This window comes from Agelaius tricolor, unplaced genomic scaffold (assembly GCF_023055355.1).
Source record: "Agelaius tricolor isolate 1412-34295 unplaced genomic scaffold, bAgeTri1.0.p SCAF_7, whole genome shotgun sequence".
Classification (NCBI taxonomy): Eukaryota; Metazoa; Chordata; class Aves; order Passeriformes; family Icteridae; genus Agelaius; species Agelaius tricolor.
In genome coordinates, this window is record NW_027269267.1 from 10,025,536 (window position 1) to 10,039,495 (window position 13,960).

Genomic DNA, 13,960 nt, shown 5'->3' on the forward strand with positions numbered 1-13,960 from the left:
GGCTGAAAGAATGAATCTTAATAAGTATTTTTTTTAAAAGGTTGTATATATTCAGAACAACCATGCTGAATGGTGAGGGTCTGGCCTTTCCTAAAGATTTTCAGAACTTCAATGTGCAAAGCAGAATCATTTTGCTGGCTGCTACTTGGAACTGGCATCTTTTTGATCCATATCTCATATAGAGAGGTGGTGTGGGATGTTGGAGTTCAGCTGCTATTTCTGTGTGTGCTGTGGTGGTTGGGGATCAGGACTCTCCTGCCTGCTGTACCTGTGGGGCTGAGAGTGACCCCCAACCTGTGGAATGCTGAGTTCTCCCCCTTTCCCCCAGCTGGCTGCTTTGTGGGATGTGCTTGGAGAACATGAGATCATGTGTTAGATTAAAATCCCTCTCCTTCTGTTGCAAATCTCTGCTGTGGAGAGATGGATTTTAAATGTGTCAGTGTGATCAATCAGATGCTTTTTAATGAGTCCAAGACTGCAAGAAGAGACAGAGGCAAGGAATCACTTATCTCTCAGGAATCAAACAGTGATTATAATTACATGTGGGTTTTTTTCTGTGTACCAGATTTGTTGATGAATTTGCTTCACCTTTTTCTGTTTCTAACACAAAGGATTAAGGAAAGATTTCCACTCATAAAAAAAAAAGCAAAAAAAGCAAAAGAAAAGACCCCAAAAAACAACCACTACCAAAAAACTCTTCTTTCTGGATTCTAAAAATTATAATACAAACAAAAATATTGGCCTCTCAGTCCATTTTTGCAATGTTCTTATCTATTTCTTCACAAGAAATAATCCTGTGTTTCTAAATTTTCTGAGAGATTTCAGCTGCTGAAACATTCTTTCAAGAGGAAACATTCTTTCCACCCTCACTCCAGTTTTGCCAACCAAGAGTTGATCCAGCAAATTCCATCTTAGCAGAGCACAGTGACCAGTATTAGTCACTTGAAGGGCAAGATACCTACTAAATAGTTTTCACTGTGAAAATATTTCTCTGTTTTTGATTTGCTCACAGTACGCAGTTCACGCTTCCTGCTTAGTTATGGTTCATTTCTTTGTAAAATCTTGTGTGGTTTAAAAGGTTCAGTGAAAGGTTTCCTTTCCTCTTTAGGCTCTTCCAGCTACTCTGCTTGTCTTTGTCCACATAAAGAATGTATTCTTCAGTGGAGCTCTGACTTTCCAAGCTGGATTACCCTCTAGTTGATGATCTTTAGGAAAAGATTTCATTTCATCATCACCATTTCTCAGCCATTCAGGAAGAACTGCAGGTGTGCAGAGACCACCATCCATCCTGCAGTGCCCCATATGTCCACCTCATTCTGCTATAGCTTGTCCTATACATGATTTACAAGGTCTTTGCAGGGCTCCCATATTTCTTCTTTCTGATTATGACTGAGAAAGACACAGCCTGGTGTGGTGCAGGGCTTGTAAAATGGGGCTGCTGCTCCAGGCCCCTTGGGGCAGTGCTGCAGATCAATCTGGACCTGCTGGATGTGGAAAGGATCAGCTTTAAACCCTCTGGGGTTTATCTTTGTGGGTTCTGTTGTTCTATGGCTGGGAATTCCAGTCCCTAAGAATCCAGTAAGAGACTAAGGTTCTCTTGTAGCACTCAAAGAGGGCTTTCTGGGAGAAGTTCTGTTTCATCCAGAGAGGCTTAATCTAACCCAGGGAAATAGAAAGAAAACAATAAAATTAAATTAAAACTAGATTAAAATTAAATTAAAACTAAATTAAAATAGATTATTTACCACTTATTTCAACATGACCTCAGAGAAAGAAATACCTGCTTAATAGAGATCTGTGTTTCCTCAGTGATGTCTGAAACAGAAGCTGACAAAATTTAAAACTAAAACTAACAAGATGACTTTGTTTACATTTTTAGTGTAATAGGCACTGCAGAACTATGGTATATTTCTGAAAGACTCCCCTGACATCATGTTTGAGAAATTTTTCAGTTGGGAAGGCCCATAGATTTATTTTGTGCAATGAAGAGGGGAAAAAAAAAAATGAAAAAAAATTGAGACACTTTGCTCTCAGTGATGATATATAACATTTTTAGAGAAATTTCACTGTACAAAACTCACTTTTTATGTTGATTCATAAAAACAATTTATTTTGATAAGAAAACAGAAGAATTCTGATGTTTTACATTTTTGCTCTCCCATTTTCTCTGTAATCTCTTTGCACATCTGCTCTAAAATTTTTCAGGGTTATAATTTCAAGTACCTTGAAGATTCACACCATTGCTCTTTGGACCTTTGCAGTGGGATGAGAAGGAAAGATGGAGGTGCACAGAGGAATTCACTAGCTCAGGAGATGAGCATCCCTTACCCAGGGAGCAAACCCACCTAGGAAAAATGGCTGACAGTCAGAAAGGGACCTGAAAGGACTCGTGCAGCTTACACGACACTTCTGGACAAAGGGGTTTAATTGCCTGTAAAAAGAAACTGTGAAACCTTCCCAGCTGCCCCTCAATTAACTCCCTCTTTGGTGTTAACTGAAGGGAATCCAATTTGGTTTTCCCTGAGGGCTCTCCATGAGTTGAAGTAAAGCTCAGTAAGTGGAGACAATACGGAGATTCAGCTCAATAAACTGCTGTGTAGAGTCGCCCTTAGTCCAGATGGGATCAGAAGAATCATAAATTCCTGGAGGGAACTAAATTAAAATTTAATTCTCAAAGCTTGCCTGAAAGATTCCAACAAAGTCTGGCTTGCAGAAACTGCAGTTACAGCCATTAATTCTTGAAGAGGGGCACAGTCATGACAATTCCCCACTCCCACTTCATAACCCAGCAGTTTTGCCCTTGGCTCTCTCACTCACCCCCAGTGCTCAGCTCCCATCTTCTGAAGGCACTGAAACCTCACACCCTGCCTCTCCCCACAGCTGCCTGTCCCAAGGGCAAGGCTCACCTCATTTGTGCCTTATTCCCTTGAGGATGTTGTTATGATGCTCTCAGGATGGGAATGGACTCAGCTGACACCACGATACCATCCTGGCTGTACCCTGGCCAGCAAGTGAAGGCATCCACCACATCCCCTGGCCCACCAGGCCATGGAAGCACACCTGACACCTGTGGTGTGGTAGGAACAACAGGTTTGTTGTCCTGCTGTGTTTGCAGTGAGGAAGAGCAGGGGTGCCTGGCAGGTACCTTTGGATAACAACAATGACACTTTTTAAATATCTTGTTACCTTATTTTTCACCTCTTGTTGTTTTCTTTCATCATCATTGCCCCTCTCCCTTTCCTCCCCAGTCCTCTCCAGATAACCCAGTCTCATTTGCTTTTTTATTATCAGCTCTATTGTTACTACATCCATAGCCCTGTCAGTATTCCTGACCCCATTAGTGGCACAGTTAATCTCAGCTCTAAATCCTGTGGCTGATGTGGGTATCATGCTGCTGTTGGTCTTGCCCAAAGCTCTGTTTCAGGGAGGTTTGTCCATCTCTCACATCACTCCCTCTGAACCACCTGTGAAACTCAGCCATTCTTCATGGTGCTGTCAGTAGCTCCTGCCAGCTCCTGTCATTGTTATCTGTCACATCCAGCAATTTCTCACATCCCAGTTTCCCATGTTAGTTCAGTCAGCTGGAACTGAGGCCAGGGCCATTCCTGGCTGCTTCCACTGTTTGGGGTGATTTACCAGCTCCCATCTCAGACTGCAAGGCTTTAACCTTTGGCTGAAGGTTCACATAATGCTTATCAGACTGAAAGAGGACCCTAAAACCATAATCACTGTACACCTAATGAAAAATCAGAATACATGGGACTCTGGACTGAATGAGCTTAGGTGACCAGGGAGAAATAAACAGACCTTGCTTTTTCCATATCCATATATAATGGAGGAGTCATTTGGCATTGTCATTATAAGCATCTTTAGCATAACCCAAGTACTCCAACAACATCAAATCCAACAGCACAGCTGAGGTGAGGACTTGTGCTTCTGCCTTGAGACTCCTTTGCTCCTGCTGCCAGTGATGACATCTCCAGCAGGAGCTCACTGGTCAGTGGGCTCAGACTGAAGTGCAAAGTGGAGTCATGCCTCAGAGAAGGAAATGGAAAAGCTCTGGCTGTTTTCATGGTTCCTTATCAGTCAGCTGGGACTCATTGCAAAATCATGACACAACTCAGCCACAGCTGGTCTGACCTCATTCCTCCTAGGCCTTGTCATCTGACAAGCAGCCAAAACATTGAGATTGAAACAACAGTTTCTTCTGGGGGCAGCTTGAAATCCTCTGTATACAAGGGTCATTCCCTGACTGTGACTCATTTCACAGCAAGGAGAGTGTGAGCTGCCTTGCTGCCAGGTATGAATGTATGAGAGAGGAGAAGCATTGATGCCATCACAATCTCTTCATCTTCCACTGGGGCTGGCTGCCTTGCAGGATTGCTGATGTCAGAGAGCATCATTCAGCTCTTCCAAGCTCAACTTCTCACCTGCCATGAGGGTTCTATCAGCCAGGGATTTGCTTAGCACAGGTAATGTAATCATGGGGATAACATGGTTTATTCCAGGACTCATTCATCCAGCAAGAACTGAGTCCAAAATGCTTCCTCAAACAATTTTCCCCATGTCTTTTCCTGGAATGACAACTTGAAATATTATACACTAAAGGGGTAAAATTCATTACATGACTGAATTAATAGCCAAAAATGTTGCCAAAGTTCTGTACCTTTTAGCTACCATCTGTATGTTTGGAAACTGAAGAGGAGGCCTTCACAAGGTGAAGACATCACACAGTGGAGGAAGCATATCCAGATCCATGGAGAACAGATCACTGATGCAGTAAAACTATTTTAAGTGCCATATCCTGACAAGTACTAAAAAGACAGAGGCAGAAACACAGCTACAGCCAAAAATTTCCACAAGTCTAATTTCAGCTTGGATTGAGGGGTGATTAATGCAACCTTTGTCTGTTATTTTCTGTAACCACACAGCTCCATGAACACACATCCACAGCTAAACCACTTGGTAGCTGGGCTAAGGGAGAAGGGATCTTGAAATGCCTTTATGTTTATTTTTTATCTTTTCAGAGTTTTCACATTGCAGCAGCTAGAGGTTTTGGTTGCTGTCAGTTTCCTTAAATTCTTCTGGGTCAAGAGCCAGTATTAGAAATTATTTGAAAAGTCATTATTTTTAAGCAAGGAGACACTTACTGCAGCTGTGATACAAGAAAATCTGTCTCAGAGCAGCTTACTGTGCAAATGCAGTTCTATCACAATGATTGCAATAAGACCATACTGTATTGTCCATAATTACATCCATATTAGGAGGAAAAAAATTAGCTAAGCTGTTCAGTTACATGCCAAAACTATTTCCTGAGGGATTTTTTTTTCAAACTAATGTTAGGGGGAAAAAATGAAACCAATCTGGCCTGGTTTAAAGTACTTGATTTTTCTTTTATGTTTGATGGAGAGAAATGAAGAAAGTGAACAATTTATGTAAAGCCACTGCTAGGTTTTAGGGTGGGAAGAGTTTATAGGGTGACAAGAGTTCCTCCCTCTTGGCAAAGAGAAGGAATTCATAAATGCAGAATGAGTCAAGGTTACTGCTCTCAGGGAGAGGTATTTTTTTCCCTATCTACCCCAGCACTTTTCTGTAGTTTGACACAATGCCAGCCTTCACTGGGACAAAATCCTATCTCCTGAAGTACCAACTGCTATTTGGCTCTGGGTACTTAGAAATATGCTCTTGTTGCTACAGTGATCTCAATATAAATCTGGTTTCTTGCCTACTTTCTATTTCTTTAGTTGCTGTTGTTCTTAACTGCAGACTAAAATAACAGATCATATCACTCCTAAATTAGATAAGTCATTGCTAGCTAGATATTCTTTGGTAGCAGGGCTGCTACAAACTGTTGGCTGACTGTAATACTGGCTTGTCTTTAAACCTGTGTCACCAGATTTTACTGTGAAATAGAGGGAGAGGTTTATGTAAACTTAAGAGTGCCAGTAAGAATCATTGGCTGGCAGAGTACAGATTCAGTTTCCCTGCAAGTTTTACTTGCTCTGAGGGTTTCCACCCTAAAATACTGCTTTCTAAAACCAAAACAAACAAACAAAAAAAATCAATCTGACCATTGTGAAATCTGAGATTTGATCCTGTAAGGTATCACTGCACAATTGTGTATTTGGGAATTCTCCATCGAGTAGTTTAAAACTGTAAGGCACTAGGATGGTTTGTGAGAAGATTGGGGACTTGGTAGCATGAAGAGTAGGGATGGATCTAAATTTAGGAAGCATACTTCATTGAAAACAAGGCATTTTTATCCCCTTTCAAGAAACAGATATTGAAAAGTCTACATTCAAATTATTTGCCTCTTACATTCTGGTAATGAAGTCCCCCCTCACTACAACATATCTGACTATAAGTACCAATTCCTTCATCAAAATGCAGCAGCATCATGGTCCTTCCCTTCTTTCATTAACCCCCTCTGACAAATAATTTTAACAGGTGTCAGTCTAAGCCTAAGATTTGCAAGAGACTCTTTCTTTGCAGATTAAAATTAGTTTTTGTTCAAAAGAGTTCGTTCAGAGTAAGGTAGATCACCTGATTTGTAGTAGCTGTATAGCAGGTGTAGACAATAATTCAGTATCTCCAAAACACCTGATTTGATGCCTGAAGGTCTGGCCCTTCATTCAGACTGGAGGCTTTGCTCCAGCAAAAACAGTGTGTGCAGTAGTGGGATCAGTCCTAGGGGATGGTTCAAGAACTGAGCAATAAAGCATCCTGTGCCTACAGGCCTCTCCATGGATGAAATCCAGTTACATGGAAAAGCTGCAATCTGCCTGTGTTTTCCCCACAAGAACAGCACAACAGAGGAAGGGGTATTGCTGTTTGAAGCAGAGAAATCATTTGGGGAGAATAAAATCTTGATGATGGTGAGAGGGGAAAGCTCTAGCTTTGAAGAATTTGGAAAAGCCTTGGTGGTTTTCCAAACCTTTGATGTTTGATTTGAGCCAGATCCTGAAGAGGATCCCATCAGCAATTGCTTTGATTCAGCCTTTTGGGAGAGAAGAGTTCAGAGTCAAGGATGTGAGTCCATTTTCACAAGAATAAGGGAAGTCTACTGGAAGGGTAATTATGGGACTAGAAGAAGGCAGGCTCAGCCCTGGGCACAGCCTGTGACAAGGGCTCACTGCTGTCCCTCTCTCACTGCAGGAGCTCAGCCACAATGTCACTGCACCTGGGCCAGTGCTTCCTCTTGGACAAAGTTGTCACACTGTCTGCCAAATCCACATCTCCCCCACTAGCTCCAGCACCTGTGAAGGAGCAAGGTAAGTTTGGAAAATTTTCACTCGAGGTGTTTCAGAAAAAAGTTGTTTGATTTATGGACGTGCAGACATTAACAAAACAATCTTCTAGAAATGTGTGTCTTGGCAGTGCACTGGAGTGTGTGATGCTGTGACTGCTGTCCCCCAGCTGATGTGCTTCCTCCACAGCTGATTGTTTTGTTAAGAGTATTAATGCAACCCAGGAGACTGGGCCAGTCTCCAGCTCTGTCACAGCTGTCCTGTGTGACCTATAACAAGCTGCTCAGTCCCACTGTGTGCTCCTTTGGAGACTGAGGGTGATGCCTCCCTGTCCCAAAGGGACACTCTCAGTACACATTCATCACTCTTGTGCAAAGTTGTTAATGGGTACTGGAACAGGGGGTGAGGGTGAACATCTCTGTTTCACTTCTCATGGCATGATTCCATGGGAAATTTGGATTGTTCTTTCAGGCCAGCCTTCCTAACCACATATTAAGGCAGGTGATGCCAGAAGACAGCTTCTCTTCTTTGCTTTTCTTTCTTCCTTCTTTTTCCTTCTTGATTTTTGTTTTGTTTTCTTTTCTTGCCTTGTCATTCCTCTATTTCTTTTCCTATCTATCTATCTATCTATCTATCTATCTATCTATCTATCTTCTTTAGGCACTACTTTTCATTACTCAGCTATTTTCTCCCTCTGCCATTTATTCCTTTCCAATCTTTCTTTCTTCCTAATATAGATGTGCATTGGACTAGGAAATAAGGAGTTTTGCTCAGCCCTTGGGCTCTCTTGTGTGCCTGCAGAATAAATAGAAATTCATGTTGAAGTACTTTTCCAATCTCCTGTTTAATGCACACTCACATTATAATAATTAGTTTGATACCAATTTTGCTGTGTTTCAGGGAGCTGTTACCTGATGGTTATACAACAGTAGTCTTGTTTGTTTGGGTGACATTGGGGTGATGTGATTCAGGGTTATGGTGTGCAGATAATGCTGAAATGCTGGGTTTGGGTACATGGTGAGTTCCATTGTTGGAAGACAACTGTGTGAGAGAAAATATGAGTTTTCGTTAGAAATTTTTCATGCTGAAATTCATGTCTTGGCAAAAAGCCTAACAGAAACACCAGAGACAATCCTTCTCCTCATGTGCATCTTCATCAGTACCTTCATCATTCCTATCAAGGAGGGGGATTTTGCCTCTCTGTCATGTGGGGTATAAGGGGCTGAGAGGATTAATTACATTATTTTCATGTCTGTGTTGTCTTAAGTGAAAATGAAACGTCTTTAGCTAGCTACTTCAGCTGTTCTTTTCTTGGTTAGTGCATCTTTCAGGAGGTGTCAGTGTGAAACAGCCTGCCCAGATGGAATTCCACCTTCTCAATGCTTGACTGGTTGTTTCAAGGCACTGCTGAGTCTGCAGTGCTGTGCAGGGATGGTGGTGTGTCTGCAAAGCACAGAGTGAGAGCAAAAACAGGAAAAGATAAGCACATAACTGGGGTGTACCCTTGCTTAGTGATATCTTAAACAGAAATAGGGAAAAATATTTAATAATTAGTGGCTTACAATGGAATAGACAGTGCTGTCTAGTTGACTATCATTGCTTGCTATAAAAATAAATGCAGAGACTTTCTAATGCAGTTCAAAGGAACATCAAAAAGAAAGATGGTCCTTCCCAAAAGGGGCTTGCTTTCCCTGTCTAATCTGAAGCATACCTTACTGGGACCAAACAAAAAAAAAAAATAAATAAATCTAGCTGCTATTTATTCAGTAGCTGCAGGGATTCTGCCACTACTGTTACAGGTTACGTGCATTTGTAAAAATCATGCTGGAAATTTTATTCCAGACCTTCACACCCTATTGGCAGCACTCTCAACTCAGTACATTTTGTTTGTTCATTCTGCTCTGCCTCTGCTTTCTGCTTCAGGTAACTTATCTGAGGGCATGGGCCATGAACATGAGGGTGCTGTTCCTGAAAATAATCTCAAACACTCACTTCTCAGATACTGTATTTGACTCTCTTCTGCCTGGAAAATTTGCCTGGAATAGCAAAATTTGCAAGTTTATGCTACCCACAATGTGTCAGAATCAGTTAAGTAACACAGTGCCCCAATTCTTATTGAAAAACAGGAGAAGAAAAGCAAGACAATCAAAAAGAAAAATATGGGGTTTTTTTCATCATAGCTTCTTATCTTCTGCAAAATTACAGTGCAAATTTCCTGTCCTCTGGCACCCTAAACAGATGTGACTTGTAACTGCTCTGAACATGATAGTGTCCAATACTTTGTGTAATGGCTGAAAAGCCTGCAGTTTGTAAATATTCTAAATCAAAATAGCATTCCTGCAAAATCTGTTTATAAAAAAGATTAAAGTGCCAGGTTTGATTTTGAATTTTTTAATACAACAGGCTCCAAGAAAAAACCTTAAATCCCAACACACCAACATTTTGTGCATATTAGTAATATCTACTAGAATTTTTCAAATAAACTATATTAGTGTGTGTTATCAATAATAGGACTTATGAGTCCAGTGTCCTGAGAGTTTCAAGGCATTCAAAATTTGCATCCTGGCTTTGTTTCTTAGCTAAAATCTTGTTTACAATGCTGCCAAGATCAGTGTGAGCTGTTTGACTTGCAGGATAAATGTAGCCAAATCAAAACCACATATTTATGCCAGCAGTGATTTTCTTCAAATGTCTTGTCTGTAGCATCCACAGAAACATTATGCAAGCTTAATATTTGGGAGGGGGTTGAGACAAGGGATGCAGGGGGTGATTTGCTCTTTCTTTATAATCCAGCTTCAGCTTACAAATCACATTCATGTTGACACTGAGATGCCACAGAAGGCAAATCTTATGGAAAGGGTCTTACCTATTGACCATGTCTGAATCATCTGTCCAGAAAAGGCAACAGCAAAAAGCATTCAAATGTTTTTTTTTTTCTCTTGATTTTTGAAGGGAATAAATTCCTGAGTTTCCTGAGCCATTTATGTTTCTTTAAAAAGAAAATTAGGAGAGAGGAGGAAAAAAAAAAAAGAAACATTAGTTGGTGGGCTGGTGGTGGCCTTGAATATTTTTGTCATCCCAAGAGCTGGCCTTAGAGAGCTGCAACAAAGCTGTAATTGGGTCTGTGGGTTTCCAAGGAAACAAGACTAATTAGAGTGTGACTGTGGCTGGGAAATCTGGTCTAGCAGGTAGGGCTGTGACCAAGGAGTCATCCCACCTGAGGGGTGCTATCCCCAGCTCTCACCTGTCAGGGGTGTGACTGTGGAAAGTCAGCTACACCTCTGGAGCTGCAGGGCTTGCACAGAAACCCTTCAGAGCCAGCAGCACTGGCACCACCGACACATCACCCTGTTCTGGCTGATGCCTCTGGGTGCTGTTGTACCCCATGTCATCACAGGACTGTCTTCAGCACAAAAATGCTGTTTGGATCATTCTTCTGACGTGTCTTTTATGGCCTTTTGCCAGGGATTTACAGCCTAAGTAACCCAGTGACCTTTAAAAGCTCTGACTCTCTGGCTAGAGATCCCACTAGGAGTTTGATGCTTCTGTCTTACAGCACATCTTTGGAAGACTTCTCAAGCTTCAAATCCTCTCTTCCTGGGGGCAATGGTTGTCTGATTCTCCTCTCATGTACCAGCAGGGTCTCCTAACCCAGCCTTACAATCTCTGCAGCCAGTCACTGGGAGCTGGGTATCTCTGCCTTTCCTTCTGCGTTCTTGCAGCCTCCAGACATTTTTTTCCTTGCTCGTAATACTTGAGAAAAGTAGAGTGAGGCAGAAATGCAGGCAGCTCTCCCAAAAAGTCCTCAGCCTGTGGTGTCTACCTCCACCCCACTGGTGCCTGCCTGCACTGATAACCAGGCTGGCTAATGAGGGTTTCAGCAATGACAATGAAATTGTGACTTTTTCCTCCCAGTGTGACCTGCACTGACTTGTGCTAGCACAGTGGCTGGAGCTGTCACTTGCATCACTGGAATCTGTCCCTGCAGGATCACCACAGCCATGACAGCTGCCTGTCTGAGTTCCAGCTAAAGGGATCCCCCCTCTCAGCAGCTTCAACTCCTCTGCGATCAGTGGAGAAGAAAATGAGAAATAACACAGCCCTGATCTTTCTCAGGCTTGCCAAGGTGCCATATTATCAAAAATAAGAAAGATTGTGGCTGCTTGTGGCAAGACAGTGATGAAGGGGATAATTGGACAAAGAAAAATGAGCTACTAGAGAAGAGGTGGAGAAAAAGGGGAATTAATAGCCAGGATAGAAACAAGATACTTCTTGGCAACAGGAGAAAGTGGAGGAGAATAAATGGAGAAATGGTTAAGTACAAAGAATGAGAGAGGTCAGAGGGCAGTAAGGACAGTGGTGAGGAATGGAAAGTTAATTTCCCTGGGCAGAGGATCAGGGGACACCTGACAGGAGACTGCAACAGGCACGATGCTGGAGTCCTCTGCTTTGTACATTGGGCAGACTCCTACCCTAGTTTATATGCACCTCTTAATTTATTTTCCACTGATTAATATTTTAATACATATCAGTAAGTAGTGTTTTGAATTGTTTGGCTTAGAATTTCTCATGCTTTACCCAGTTGCTCACTAATTGCAGTTACTCACTGCTGGCAGTTCACAATGATTTACCTGGGAATTAATTGGGTTTTGTTTTCAAGTCCTTGTCATCTGCAGTGAGATGACAGCTGTCCAGGCCTGAGCAGAAGAACACAGGTGGCAACAGGCTCTACTTTTGTAGGTGTAAGTACAAAACTAAACTGCAGAGTCACTGTAGCGTTGACAACAAAGAGAAGGAAACTTTACCAATGGTGAAAGCATAAAAAGGAGATAGGTTTATTAACCCAACACATAAGCTTGCAGTTCATGTCTCAGGGAGGGTTTTTTTTAGCCTCTGGGCAGATAAGACTTTATTGAGCTACACTCTCAGGACTATAGTTACATGCTACAATATAAACCTAAAAATTTCTGAATGGTTTAACATGAGATTCAAGCCTTTTCTGAATAACAGGTTAATAATTTCTCCAAGCACTCTATTTCTCCTTTAGCAAAAGTAAAACAAATGCAAAAATTGTTCTTTCTCAGATTTAATCTCAGTGTAATAGAGACCTATTTTAATAAATATTTTACCTATAGGTGCTGCTTTACAGCTGGTGTTCTCTCAAAATAAGCTCTTCTATGCTTTTTCAGGGTATAAAGATACTGTATGAAAATACAATGTCTCACAGATTCAAAATGCCATCTCACCCTTCTACTCCAGATAATTTATTATAATGTTATGATATAACAACATTTTAATGGAATTTTTGTATCAATACATATGACCATGACAGTAATATCACATGAATCCATTATGATCTGTATTATTATGATGAATATGAAATAATTTCACTAGGCTAAGATACTCTCTAAATATTAGTTAAATTACTGCTTAGCTGCAGTAGAAGTCTCATGAGATTGTACATGACATCCACAAGGATACAACACAAATTAGTAGTGGTTAGTTCAGTGCCTGATTTCAGATGAATCACAGATAAGGCTCCTAAACTGTTCCTGCAGTGCATTGCAAGTCATTACTACTTTGTTGCAGAAGCATTTATCATAGTCAATTTTTCATTCTGAGCTAATGCTTTGGTCCACAGGAATTCTTTCAGCATGATACAAAGCCCTTTGAGGAACCTGTGAAATAATGATTTGATAAATTTCTGCCAGGAAAACAGGACAAACATAGGTGCTTCTAGAGGTGATCAGAAACGCCTGTCCCTGAGATAAATCTGCTGCTAAACTCCATGACAGTGTCTGTTGAGATCCCATTCAGAGCCACCTGCTTCTGCTGGTCCCTGACATAACTTGGGAATAGTTCAGTGCTTAGATTGCTGTCAGGATGCTTCACCAGGTTGTAAAAATGATACTGCGAGGTCTCATTGCTTTCGTTCCTTCTGGTACTCCACAGTGTTTGTCTCCTCATGTGTCATGGCAATATGTCTTCCAGCAGAGCTGCATGAATTCAAAATAAGTAAGTAACAAATAAAAACAGCCTGCTACTCAGGCTTGTTTAGAAAAACTTAAAGCTGATATAATTTTTTCCCCTTTAGTACTAGGATTTATCTGCATGAATAAAAACAGTGATGGAAATATGGCATGAGAGTCTTTACAAGCTTCCCTGCAAAATAGGAGCTAGTACCTACAGTGGATCAGAAAGGCAGGATAAGATGTTACTGATGGACTTTAGATACAAGAGATGTACCTTTCCTTATTTCCCTTAATTTAGATTCAAATTCCCAAGAATGAGTGCTCCTTCCAAGGCCTCTATATGGCAGAACTTGTGGATAGTTTGAGAAATAAATCCACATTTCCTTTATATTATTTATTTTTCCTCTAAGTTTGTTTTGCTTTGTTTGCCATCACATTGTCACTAAAACTAGTGACACTGAAAGAGTAGTATATCCACCATTTCTCTGCTGGATGTACAGGACTTTAGATCAATCACTTTTAAATCCTCATTTTAATGTTGCTTGAAAGCATTCAGAGGTTGTAGCAAAAATATTTCTCGTGATCTTAAATAGGCAGTGGGAAAAGATTGGTGTGGAAAAAACTGGATCATATGGGTTCTTCATTGGCTCACCAGTTTTGTTTTAATGATTAGAAGCAAACCTGCACTCCAGTGGCACAAGCATTAACTGTAAATATAAGTTGACACCAGCACTTTCTAAA